The 12,062-nt window shown below is 37.3% G+C and overlaps 1 protein-coding gene across 1 annotated transcript in view; it reads left to right on the top strand.

The window, feature by feature from the left end:
* tmeff1 (transmembrane protein with EGF-like and two follistatin-like domains 1) overlaps positions 1-12,062 on the top strand; it is a 92,368-nt gene that overhangs the window by 59,343 nt on the left and 20,963 nt on the right. The gene's annotated exons all lie outside the window — the stretch shown is intronic.

Below are 12,062 nucleotides of genomic sequence, written 5' to 3'. Positions count from 1 at the left end.
TGTACATGTACTTACAGATCCCCATCAGAAGAAGTTCTCTTCTTGGTTTTGGGGTTACTGTATGTGAAGAACCGAGGTGTGAATTGAGTTCAGGTTTGGGTTACGTTATGGTACATGTTCTAATTAGAGTTAGGCCATAGAAAGGAATTCAAAATGAATGGAAGTCAATAAAAAGTGCCTGGAAGGATAGTAGGACACACATATTTATAATGGTGTGTTTCTGGGCCTTCACTCCTCCTTTGAAGTATCTTAAGTTCTGTAATAAAGCCTGTAGGGAGACATTAAGCTTTCCTCAAGGAGCCGGCTGAATCCCTCAGTCCTGTGGGAGCAGAGCTGGAAGCATCATTGATGCCAAGGACATTTTGCAGGCACCTGTGAGGACGACCACACAGCCTGTTGTTTCATTTGGCAGCTGCAGAGAGGTTTTATTGGAGATGCCTGTAAGAAAGATGGTACCCCCACCATCTGCACGGCGGGCAGTTTCGACAGGCTGCTGCTGATGAAACAGTCAAACCTCTGAGATTAATTACTGAAGCTGCCTCCAACTCTGCTGTTTGTTCTATTAATCCAGTCAGAGATTTACCTGCTAAATGGTTTTTAAAATCAGAAGATTAAACATGAGCTCAATGAGGCCTGATTTCAGGACTTTAAAACATTCTCAAAAACTTTTAAAGTTAATTTTACCGTAATTTGTTCTTCTTTAAGTCACAGCTTTAGGAGGAAATGGGTTTTTAAATGACCTCTCTTGATATAAATATTGTATATCACACAGAGCAGTACAGTTAGAAAAACAAGGAAAGAAACACCTCAACATTTTTTCTGTTTACATATTTTTGATGGGCCTCTAAACGTGACATTTATACTTAATGTTGAGAAAAACCTATTCTGCATGTTCAATACAGGACAACACTGCATGTAACATTTTCTATTTCTCTGTCATGTTAGGATTAATTTAGAAAAGACAGGCTTCATAAACACTTAAGACATATTTGTTGATTTCATATTTATTTCAATGTTAAAAAGAAAAAAGAACAAATTATACTGTCAGGATGTCAGGAATACTTGTTGTGGACCCATATGCAGAGCTGAAGAGGCAGAGATGATTCCTTGAAAATTTTTACAAAGAAGTCAAAATACAGAAGCCCTAATCCAGAAACGATTGATAAGAACCTTAGAAACCAATAACTAGGAGACACTCTCGAGGAATAAACCCACAGAATGGAGAAATGCGAAGAATCCAGCAAAAAAACTAACTGCAGAGGAGGAGTATATATGCTAAACAGAACAATGAATGGAGTAATCAACTGATTGGGGGCAGGTGTGGACAGAAGAATCTAGAAGGGGGCTATGGGAAGGAGACTGGCACAAGGGGGCAGCAGAGAATAAACAACAAATACAACTAGAATGACACAAAATGGAAATGAAACAAAGACCTAAAACACATTATGACATAATTATATAGGTGTAACTATATAGGTGTAACAAAAAGAAAACTTAAACAGCACCAAAAAAGGCCAGAAATGGCAGAATCATGGCAGATGCCTTAAAACCTCCTTAATATTGTTGTGTGCTTCCCAAAAAAAATATCTAAAACAAAAACATCACAACTGCAAAGAACTGCTTGGATGTTGTACCAGCTAGCCTCATTTTCACTCCCTGCTGCTAATAATACATCTGCTTTGCTGTTGACTGGTCAAAGGTTTTTTCATCTTCTGTCTCTAAAGTGCTTCACCCTTTTCTCATAGCAAACTCATATATATGTATTTAAAGGAAACAATGATAAAATACTTTTGAAATAAATGCCACACTGCTGAAATGAGCGGTTGTTGAAATATGTTTAAAACCTCCTTAAAGAAGCCGTATTTTGGTATTTCGTTGCAATCTTTTATGACCTTGACAGTAAACCTCAGCTTATAAACTGACTTTGACTTCATGCTGCAGTGAAAAATCGGACGTTCCCATTGATCATTTTCAATCTCTATCAGAGAGAGATGAAACCGAGTCAGAAGAAGAATGTCATCTGTCGTAGCAGAGCACACGTTTAGTGCACATTATGTATGTGTTTTAGCAGCCAGCAGAGCTGACAGTGCCACACAGCGTAAAAAAAATCACAGGAGAAATAGAGCAGCAGACATGATGGATGGTTTTAAGACTTGAAAACAATACCTGGTTTGTAATTTATTTCCACTACACCTGCATGGATGCATTTATTCTATTAATACCATACGCACTTAAGTTTTAGATTCCGAATATGTTCTTATTAATATAGTTTATAGTCAGTGACACATGACTATATTTATTGATGATGCACATTTAGAACCTATTTCTTATTACGGTCATTTGTATTAGGATTTTACATAATTTTTTAGTAACGACCTTTAATGTTTCAAGGATGTATTGTTACCTGCTGAACCTGATCCCTTTTTTGAGCCTTTCCTTTTTTACATTACATCCACAAAAATGCAGGGAAATAACATCTCCCCTCAAGGTCCTTCTTGAGGGAAGATGCTATTTATACGCATAATTCTCCAGTAAATTCTTTAGTAAATTGTTTAGGCGGTTTGCCTAAAGGTCAATGTTTAACAGCAAACTGCAGTTGCTCAGATGTCCCCAGCTCTAAGCTACCCTGTCAGTTTTAGAGTTCTGTTCCAGACAGCGCTAATCCTAATGGCAACTGTCGGAGTATTCCTGCAAACAAGCAGCAATGCAAAATTTTACCTACTGTTTTTGCACAACTATTCATAATTGATGCTGGTACCTTAAATCACCCTTTTAGCATCACTTATTGTCAACCTTTGACTGTCAAATATTAACAAAAAAAAAATTTTATTTTGTGTTACTGTTTTCTATTATCAGCATCTGGTTGTGATTGTCTGTGAATGACTGAATGTAGTGTAAAGCGCTTTGGTCAAGTCTCCTGACTTAAAAAAAGCGCCATATAAGTATAGGCCATTTACCATGTTATGTATTTAATCACAACTGATTGTAAAATAATGCCTAAAAATTCAAAGGTGATATGTTTTTCTTTAATTTTTTTTTTTTATGATGGAAAAGCATGTCACATGCGTTGCTGATCATGTGACCAAACTTATTCCTCTTCTCACTGAGACAAAAACCAATAGAATCTCAGCCTGACTTTCTAAGATTTTTACCTATCAGTCTTATTTGTGGAGGCAACAACCTATCCAAGATATAGTTTTTCTTTTTGTTTACACAACATGTTTATAGTGATTGGAAAGTATCCATAAAGGAAAAGTTAAACTGTAATATGTCCCCTATATAATTGAACTGGTTTGATTTTACCTTTAATGGGATTCCTAAGAAAAATCATCCATTGGATTCAGATCAAATAAACTCTGACATTTAAAAAAAAAGATACAGCAGCAAACCAATCAGTTGCTGGAGCTCTGAATAATTCATCCCCTGAATAACAAAGAAAACTGGCTGCTGATCCACTTCTGTCTGACGTTTAAATTACATTTAATTAATTCTGCCAGATGTTTCATTATTTTTATTAATATTCTATGTTCATATGTTCATCATTGTAATCCTCTAAAAATCTGAAATAAACCGGGCATGGTTCAGAGATGTGATGATGAAATGTCTCGGCCTGGTTCTGCTCCTTTGATGATGACACAATATATCTTTTCTGAGTTTAAATGTTAAAATCAGAGCATCAGAAACATCATAACTGCTCTCACCACCTCAAAGGATCATCTCTTTCTTCGTCCCTTAAGAGCGGCAAAAAAAACAATAGACCCCTTAAAGATAATCACACCGGAGTGAACCCCTCTGGCCTTGGCAGATGGCCACCAACGCTGATCGTGCCGGAAGTTTTTTCCTGTTAAAAGGGAGTTTTCCTTCCCACTATCACTGCAAGCATGCTTGGTGTGAGGGCTTGCTGTCAAGTTTATGAGTCTGTGCAATCAGCTGGTTTTCCTTGATGGGAAACTTTTAATCAATTTGACTGTATGATCTAGCTGAATGTTCTGTGTAATGTGCTTTGAGATGACATGTGTTGTGAACTGGCACTATAAAATAAACTGAATTAAATTTAAATAAAAAATGCCCATCCTTAAAAAGGATAGATCACCGATAATTTCTTTAATAATGTTTGTACACCCATAGCTTACCTTTAGTTCATTTCTGCCGACTTTTCAACTTCTGGAGCATGACATACCAGCAGCAGCCTTTTAAACCAGGGGTTTGAAGTAAACGGTCTAATAAACCAACTAGGTAAGTAAGTAGGGCTCGTTTATAAATTTACTTTTTGCAGATGAATAGGGACATGACTAGTCAGTTATAAAGTGGGGGGCTAACCACACAACCCACGGAAAGCTAGAAGTCTAAAACTGACCTGTTGGAACAAATAAAAACAGAATTGCAATAATCAATGTTAGACAAGATGAAGGCATGGATGACCATTTGAAGATCTGATTAATTTGACACAGTTCCTCTCACTTTAGAGATATTTCTAAGTCAATAACAAGTTTCGGTTAGCTGACATGGATTCCCCTTCAGGTTTCTGATAATTCAATTCACAGATGAGCCCAGAGAACCATGGTGTGCTTTAATCATCTGCATTATTTTATCTGGATCAGAGTTTCTGTTTTGTTTGCAGACAACCTGTTTCAAACTTTGAATCAATAAACCTACAATAAAGCTGAATGTCATTAGCAAAGAAAGGATATGACACATTTTTAAGACCATGAATCAGCTGACCAAGTGTCAATAGGTACAGCAAAAACAAAACAGGCCCCAGAACAGAGCCCTGGGTACCTCCACAAGACAGGATGGAAATGATAGACATGGCATTGCTGATAGAAAGAATAACAGGCCCTCCTTTTATTTAAGAGGAAAATAACTTGAGGACCATCCAAGAAAATTGTATCTCTGATTCAAGATGTTCAATCAGTACACTATGATCTACAGTAACAAATGCAGATATTGAATTAAGTAAATCTAAAGCTGTGTATCCTCTCGAATATGCAGCCAATGTCAGAAACGTTCAACCTGGAGAGACTCAGACAAATGTATGATTAGAAGAGTTTTATTGACATAAATACAAAAAAGGTTATTTGGCACGTGGGCCCCCGCAAGAGACTTTGATGCTGTGAATCAACATTCACTTGGATGATTGATCTTGGAAAATTATTAGATTCTTCCCCAAGCATCCGGACACTGGTGGGGAAATAGCCAGAGGGTGAGTGAGACTGAGAATAGTCTGAGAATGAGGGAGGAGATGGGGCGCTGGTGGGTGAAAGTTCGCTGGTGTGTTTGAGAGAAAGTAGACCAGGAGCTAAATGAAGGGGATCTTGAAAGATGATTGGCTTCAGAGGAGGTGCGGTCCGGACATTGATTGGCTGAGCTAGAACTAGCGAAATCACAGATGGTACAGGTAAAGCTGATAAGAGTCTTCCAGATTTCTTTTTCAATTAAGCTTCATTTACCAGATCAGTGTTAGTGGACAGCATGTTTCAAAAGCTGGATTGATATTTATAATAAATATAATGTTATTCTATGCATGAGGTTAGCCTCTTGGTTTGCATTGTTTCTATAATCTTTGACACAAGAAGTGTAGATATAGGCCTGTAATTCTTGGTTTCCATAAGAGCAGCAAGCACGACTTAATGGGGACGAATCCAGAGTTAAAGGGAAATATTTATATATTTTACAACAATGGACATAAAAAATCTAAACCCGCCTGTAAAGATGAGACCAATTCAATTCAGTTTAAGTAGCGGCAATTTTACAACACATGTCATCTCATGATACTTTACAAAGACAATTAAATCAGATCAATCACTTAAAATTTTTAAGGAAAACAGCTGATTGCTTTGAGTAATGGGTAACCTATTGAAACTTTACCTGGATGACGTGGTGATTTGCTATATTTTCCCATTGATTCTACCACAATCCCTTAGACCAAGCTCCAACATTATCCCACATGTAATGTGAATCTTTTTGAGGGAACATAGATGCCATTTAGATGCTATAGATGCCATTAGATTATTTCAATTAGTGAGTAACATTCAAATAACACTGGATTTTCATCTGTTTGGATGATAGATTTAACAGAAATGATGGCCTTTTGTTCAAACTGATCATAAATTGCATCTGTTTAAGGTCACAAACTCAGTCTTTGGCTTTGACAACACATGCATACAAACATATCTTTTTCAGCAGGGAGGATTCATCCTTCTAGCCAAATATTTAACAACCCAACTAAAGGAAACAAAGAGGATTTAAAGAGGGGGAAGCAGCAGCGTCCTGCTGTCAGCAGAAACAAAGACGCCTTTCTGCTGCAGATCGTCGTCAATCGATCAAGCACCGACTGAGCTCTCCATGTTCGATACCGCCCCGCACAGCCGGCCACTCTGTCAGGCAGCATACACACACACACTCTTTATTGTTCAGCGTGATCCTACTGCTTCCCTAAAGCTGCCATTTGTGCATAAAGGATGTGGACCAAAATGGGAACACCTCTGCAGTTTAGCTCCATCAATTTGATTTTCTTTTTCTTTGATTTTTTTTAGCATTCAATATATGCCATTTAACATACTGGATTCAAACGGAAGAAGAACAACAGAGAGTAAAGACTTCTCAGCCTTCAGGAAGTAGCTTTTTACATCTGCAGCATATTTCAATGAATAAATTCTTTTCTTTCCTGCAGCTGATTTCTTTCCTTCCTTTGAACCGCCAGCTGACTGTGTGAATCATCCATGATATTAAGATGGGGTTATATTCATAGATAATATCTTGGGAATTAATCTGAGTTTGAGGTCCTAATAAATAATCAGATATTATTCAGATTTTTGCTAATTTATGACCAGTAACCATTTAAGCTTTAGAATAGATTGGGTTGTTTACTAATTGTGCCAGCATATTTTTTCACAAAATATTTCAGGAAAGTTTTAATATTGATGTAATTTTATTACATAACAAATTTGAATTTACTTTATAGGTAATTTTAACACAAACCTGTAAAATAAACATTACATGATGCGCATTCATTAGTCTAATATAGCTTATTTATTTAAAATACATAATCGTCAGGTTGATGTATTTAGGATTAAGTAACTATACTTACTCAAAATGAATACATAATGTTCCCTTATTGCAATGCAATTTGTTAATTGAAATGTAATTCCACTAACAGCCACTAGGATTGAGGGTCACTAAAAATAATTGGCTCTGTGGATTTTTTTTCTTACTGGTCATAGAAACTACAAAACACGCTTCAAAGCTTATCAAAGCTCTTTTTTTTTTCAGGTTTTTGAATAGAGTAAATTGCAAACATTTCCGAAAAACCACATTGTTTCAAAGTTTGATTTCTACCTCTGATCACAGATGAGGACAAGGCTAATTGTTCCAGGCTTATGGAGGTAACTGGGCCAGCACTGGACCCTCCAACTAATAGTATTGATCCTAAGCCACTAACACAACTTCTGACTTTCAGTTTAATACGACGGTCTGGCCAAATGTAAAATGATTGGTCCAGAGAAGTTACACTGCTTTAATCTATCTGTGTGCTCTGGGTCAGGGAGCCTTCATCACTTTGATGAAAGAAACGGTACCAGATCTGTCTCCAGAGGGACACGCCTCATCTTTATGTTCTCTGGTTTATCACCGCTGTCAAAGTCAGTAGTTCCAAGAACACAAGCCCTGTTTTTTATGTCCTAAGCCATCGGTGATGCATGAGTATGTGGTGGCTCTGATGTCAGGCCTAAGTTGTACCTGGGTTCATCCTGAAAATCATAACCAATTGTAGCCCACCAATAGCCCACTGAAGTGGGTAAGGGCCCCTGAGTTTCATAAAAAAAAAACTAAAATCAATTTACTCTACTGTTTTTGTTTTGAATTGAGTCCAGCTCACCTCTGAGGATAGAAATAACATTTAAATACAACCTAAGGCAATCAAAGTCAGTTTTATAATCAAGCCTTACTTCTGCTTATATCTTATCCAATCTTTTTACTTACCCGAAACAACCAAACAACAAACGAGTTCATGAGTCTTTAAACTTATATTGAGCAAAAGAACCCCCCCCCCCAAAAAAAAACAACATACAATTGAGATGTTTTGAAAAATAAAAGTAAAATAAATTTAACTCTGTAATAAAGTTTCAGTTTCAATTGTCCAACTTAAACTAAAATATGTGGGCCCACACACCCTAACTCACAACTAAGCTGCCATATAGTTCAAAATAAAACAAAATCCCCTCTGTTGCAGGCTTGATAATGTGGAACAGTTAGAATGTGGTACCTCTCCCCGAAGTTTGGAACCTTCTGGTAATTAACCTGTCCTTCGGTCCCGGCTGATAAAGGAAGATGGATGCAGGATATTGTTCACTCGTCACCAGTCTCTCTGTCCCCAGCAACACAGCATGTAGCAGAAAAGTCCAGTGAAGATGCAGTCCTCCGACTCAGATCCATAGAATATCAGTTTTGCTCACCTCTCTGCAGTGTGCTCCGCTCTCCCAGCTTCCATGCTGGAAACTTTATTTGAGTCTCTGTTAGCTGAGCTAGCTCCCTGTACTGAAGATGTGTTCACTTTGCTATTTAATGCCAATGCATTAGCAAGCACTGAAACAAAACTCACAGCAATCTATGCAGCCAATTTTTGTTTGAAATAGTACCAGTAGTAGCAAACCATGATGTAGAGCTGATATTTTAAAAATGACTGTGGAGTTGAAAGTCCAAAACACCAACAAAACCCCGTTTTTTCGCAAACTTCTGCACGTTTTTCTCCGTGGTCAAGCCACAACACTCCTCTGCACATCGGTGTCGGCAGACCCTTTTTTATAGGGGCACGTGCCCCGTTCTGGATCTGCAGTGCCTGGGTATGTTTGGGGCACGGATTTTTTGATTGATTAATTTTCCGCTCTCAATTTCAGCCCTCATAGTTTGGTCTCACAGCGGAGTTGAAAGAGGAGAACTCTCCTAAATAAGCCAGTCACAATTGATCGACAGCTTCGCAAAAAATGAAGCCGAGAGCCCAAGACACTACCGTTTGCTGTTAAAAAAATTAACATCCAGCTCTCTCATCTTTCTGGCCATGATATACACACCTCATAGAATCATCACCATCACATCATCATAGGATGGGCCAAAATAGAAATGGTAAACACAGACATCTATGTATGTAGAGGTATTTTTTTGTTTTTCCTTTTACAGTTGCAGATTTCAAGCTTTCAGTTTTCAAGTTCATGTTTGCTGACAGATATATAATGAAGATAAATTGTGCCTTCATCAGTAGTGGACAGAGATGGCAAAAGTACTAAGTTTCCGTACTTGAGTAAGAGTACAGATACTTGTGCTAAAAAATACTCTGGTAAAAGTGGAAGTACTGATTAAACTTTTTACTCAAGTAAAAGTAAAGTACAGGCTTGTAAATTTACTTAAAGTCTCAAAGTAAAAGTAGAAACCACTTTTTTCATGCCGTTGCCTACATTTTAAATGGATGTCTGCCAATAGGACTAGATCTCCGTTGTGTTCATTTTCAATGATCTCGTTGTCCATGTTACTATGCTAACGCCACCGCCACCAAGCTGCAATGATTTGCCGCGAATGAATACCGCCGAATCTGTCAATTCATCTTGTATTAGTGCGTCAAATGCAACGTAGATTCCCATCCAATTAGATTGAATTTGGTATTGATGACGTGAAAAATAATAACGGTAACTCCATTGAAATGATTCAAAACTAAAGTAACGAGCCAATTTTTTAAAATGTAAGGAGTAGCAAGTACAGATATTTGTGTAAAAATGTAAGGAGTAGAAGTAAAAAGTCGCCATAAAAATAAGTAGTAAAGTAAAAATATCAGAAAAATCTACTTGAGTACAAAATCTACTTGAGTACAAATCTACTTGAGTACTTCCCATCTCTGGTAGTGGATTAGAGATATATAGTTAAGTTCACAAGTGGGCCAATTCAATTCAGTTTGGTTCTGGTAGATATTTAATGATGCATAAAATTACAATCTGATTCTACAATTTATTTATGAATCTTTATTATAACAAATAAGTGATATGAAATATTTGCGTGCTAGAATTAATTATCAGTGCCCATGCTTTTTTAAAATAAAAAATTGCCAAAAAAAGTATTTTTTGAGGCCCTATTCTGCCCCTGTATAGTATTGGGTCTACCTGTCTCTGTACCATTGACAAACTAGTAAAATCCTTCTGCTCTACACTACTTCCTTTATCCAACACGAGCCATTTCAAAATAAAATGAGATGTGACAATTCTTTCTAACAAAACATATTTAACAAAACATTAGATTTGTTAATAGTTTTAAGATATACTGTTCGGTATAAACAAAGTTTTTACTGGTTTATTACAACTTTAACACATTCAATGTTGAACACTTATATATGAATACTTATATATGATTCAAAACAAGACAACCCATGACCATTTTTAAAGATGGTTACACAATCAAAACTGCTAACCGATTAAAATTCAAAAATTTTTACTGGAGGGACATATCCTAAAAAATGTGGCCATTTTCCTTCGTCATGATCTTTTCTTAAAGTTCCCCTCCAACATGCAGACAATCCTATTCTCATTCAGGTTTTACTGCTTTTCCTAAGACAACAAACCCTAAAGTTTAAAGGCTTGAGGCTTTGATTCCAGGGTGGTTGCTGCATTTTAATCTGGATTAGTTTCCTTCTCCCTGCAGGATTCAGCTTCTCTTCTATATTACAGTGACATTGTACCTGATGAATCATGAAAATGGCTCCGCTGATGAAAGGCAGCCCTGAATAATCCCTGGGGTTCTTCGATACTTGATGTTGTTGCTGTTAGCGGATCATCCGTTGCTAGCGCTGCAGGAGAATGGACGTCATCATGCGAGATGTTATTAAACGCTTCCCACTGTAATGATAATAACAATATCATAAGATGATAATGTGCCGCCTCTGTTTCCATTTGGCCGACAGGCTTCAGGAGCCTCTCCACACACCCGACTGTGTCTGATAGAAAAGCGCCTGAGCCGTGTCATGTCTTGATGGCAGAAGGGGCTCCATCAGAGTTAACGGCTGTGGCACCTCCCTCTCCTCGGAACAAAATGTGAATGAGAGCTGGAGGTTGTTTTTAAAAAAAAAAATGAAATGAAGTCACTCTTGTGGAAAAAAGCTGAACAAATAGAAACAACTGAAAGCTGATTATCACATGCGGTGATGAAGATTTGAAAAAATTAAAAAAATTGAACAGTTGGAGGAGCGAAACTCACACAGTGGAGAAATGAGAGAGTTTTTTAAATGTTGCAGCAGAAGAAAAGGATTAAAATTTAACCAGGTATTACAAGAGTGTTACGTGTGAATATTGACACAGTTTCTTTTATCAAGCCTTCATCTTTACTTTGATTTTAATTCTGGATATTTGCTTTTTCAGGTTTGAAGTTATGAAATGTACCTTCTGAATAAGATCTTGATAAAAGAAACAGGTAAAAGGGAGATTTAACATGAATATAAAGCTGTGAAATTAAGGCAGCAGCAGAGTTTTTTAAAATCTTTATTGAGTATTTTATCCATACTGTGAATATTGTGTTTTTATGTGTAAAAGGAAAAAGCAGAGGGCCACGCTATGGCCCTGGTGTATTATGCAATTAACCCAAAAAAAAATTTTGATGGATTTTTGGGGAACTTTACCAGAAGGAAATGTCAAAAGTTTTGTTGGTTGTATTTAGGGGCTAATCTAATCTAATCTAGAAATGGGGTCCTCTTGAGATGGGTGTTTGTTCACCTTCCAACAGGAAGAGCTGAAGCATAAATACCAAGCTACCTCAGGGTTATTTAGATACACATGATCATACACTGACCAAGAGATGCTAACATGTTGCAAACACGACACACACAAACAGTCTTCTCCATAGTTAGTTTTATGCCCAATCCCAAACCGGTCCCTAAAGACTACCCCTACGCAGTAACCCTCCATTTGCAGAGGCTTCGCCATCTTAAGGGCCATCCCAAGCTACATAGTGGGTAGAATAAGTGGACCATTCAGCCCTTAAATAGTGAATCTACATCAGTGCAGCCTAACAGTGGAGTAAACACCAGCATT

This window comes from Cyprinodon variegatus, unplaced genomic scaffold (assembly GCF_000732505.1).
Source record: "Cyprinodon variegatus isolate N-32 unplaced genomic scaffold, C_variegatus-1.0 Scaffold170, whole genome shotgun sequence".
NCBI lineage: Eukaryota > Metazoa > Chordata > Actinopteri > Cyprinodontiformes > Cyprinodontidae > Cyprinodon > Cyprinodon variegatus.
Note: the sequence above shows the minus strand (reverse complement) of the source record. Positions and strands in the feature narration are given on the sequence as shown.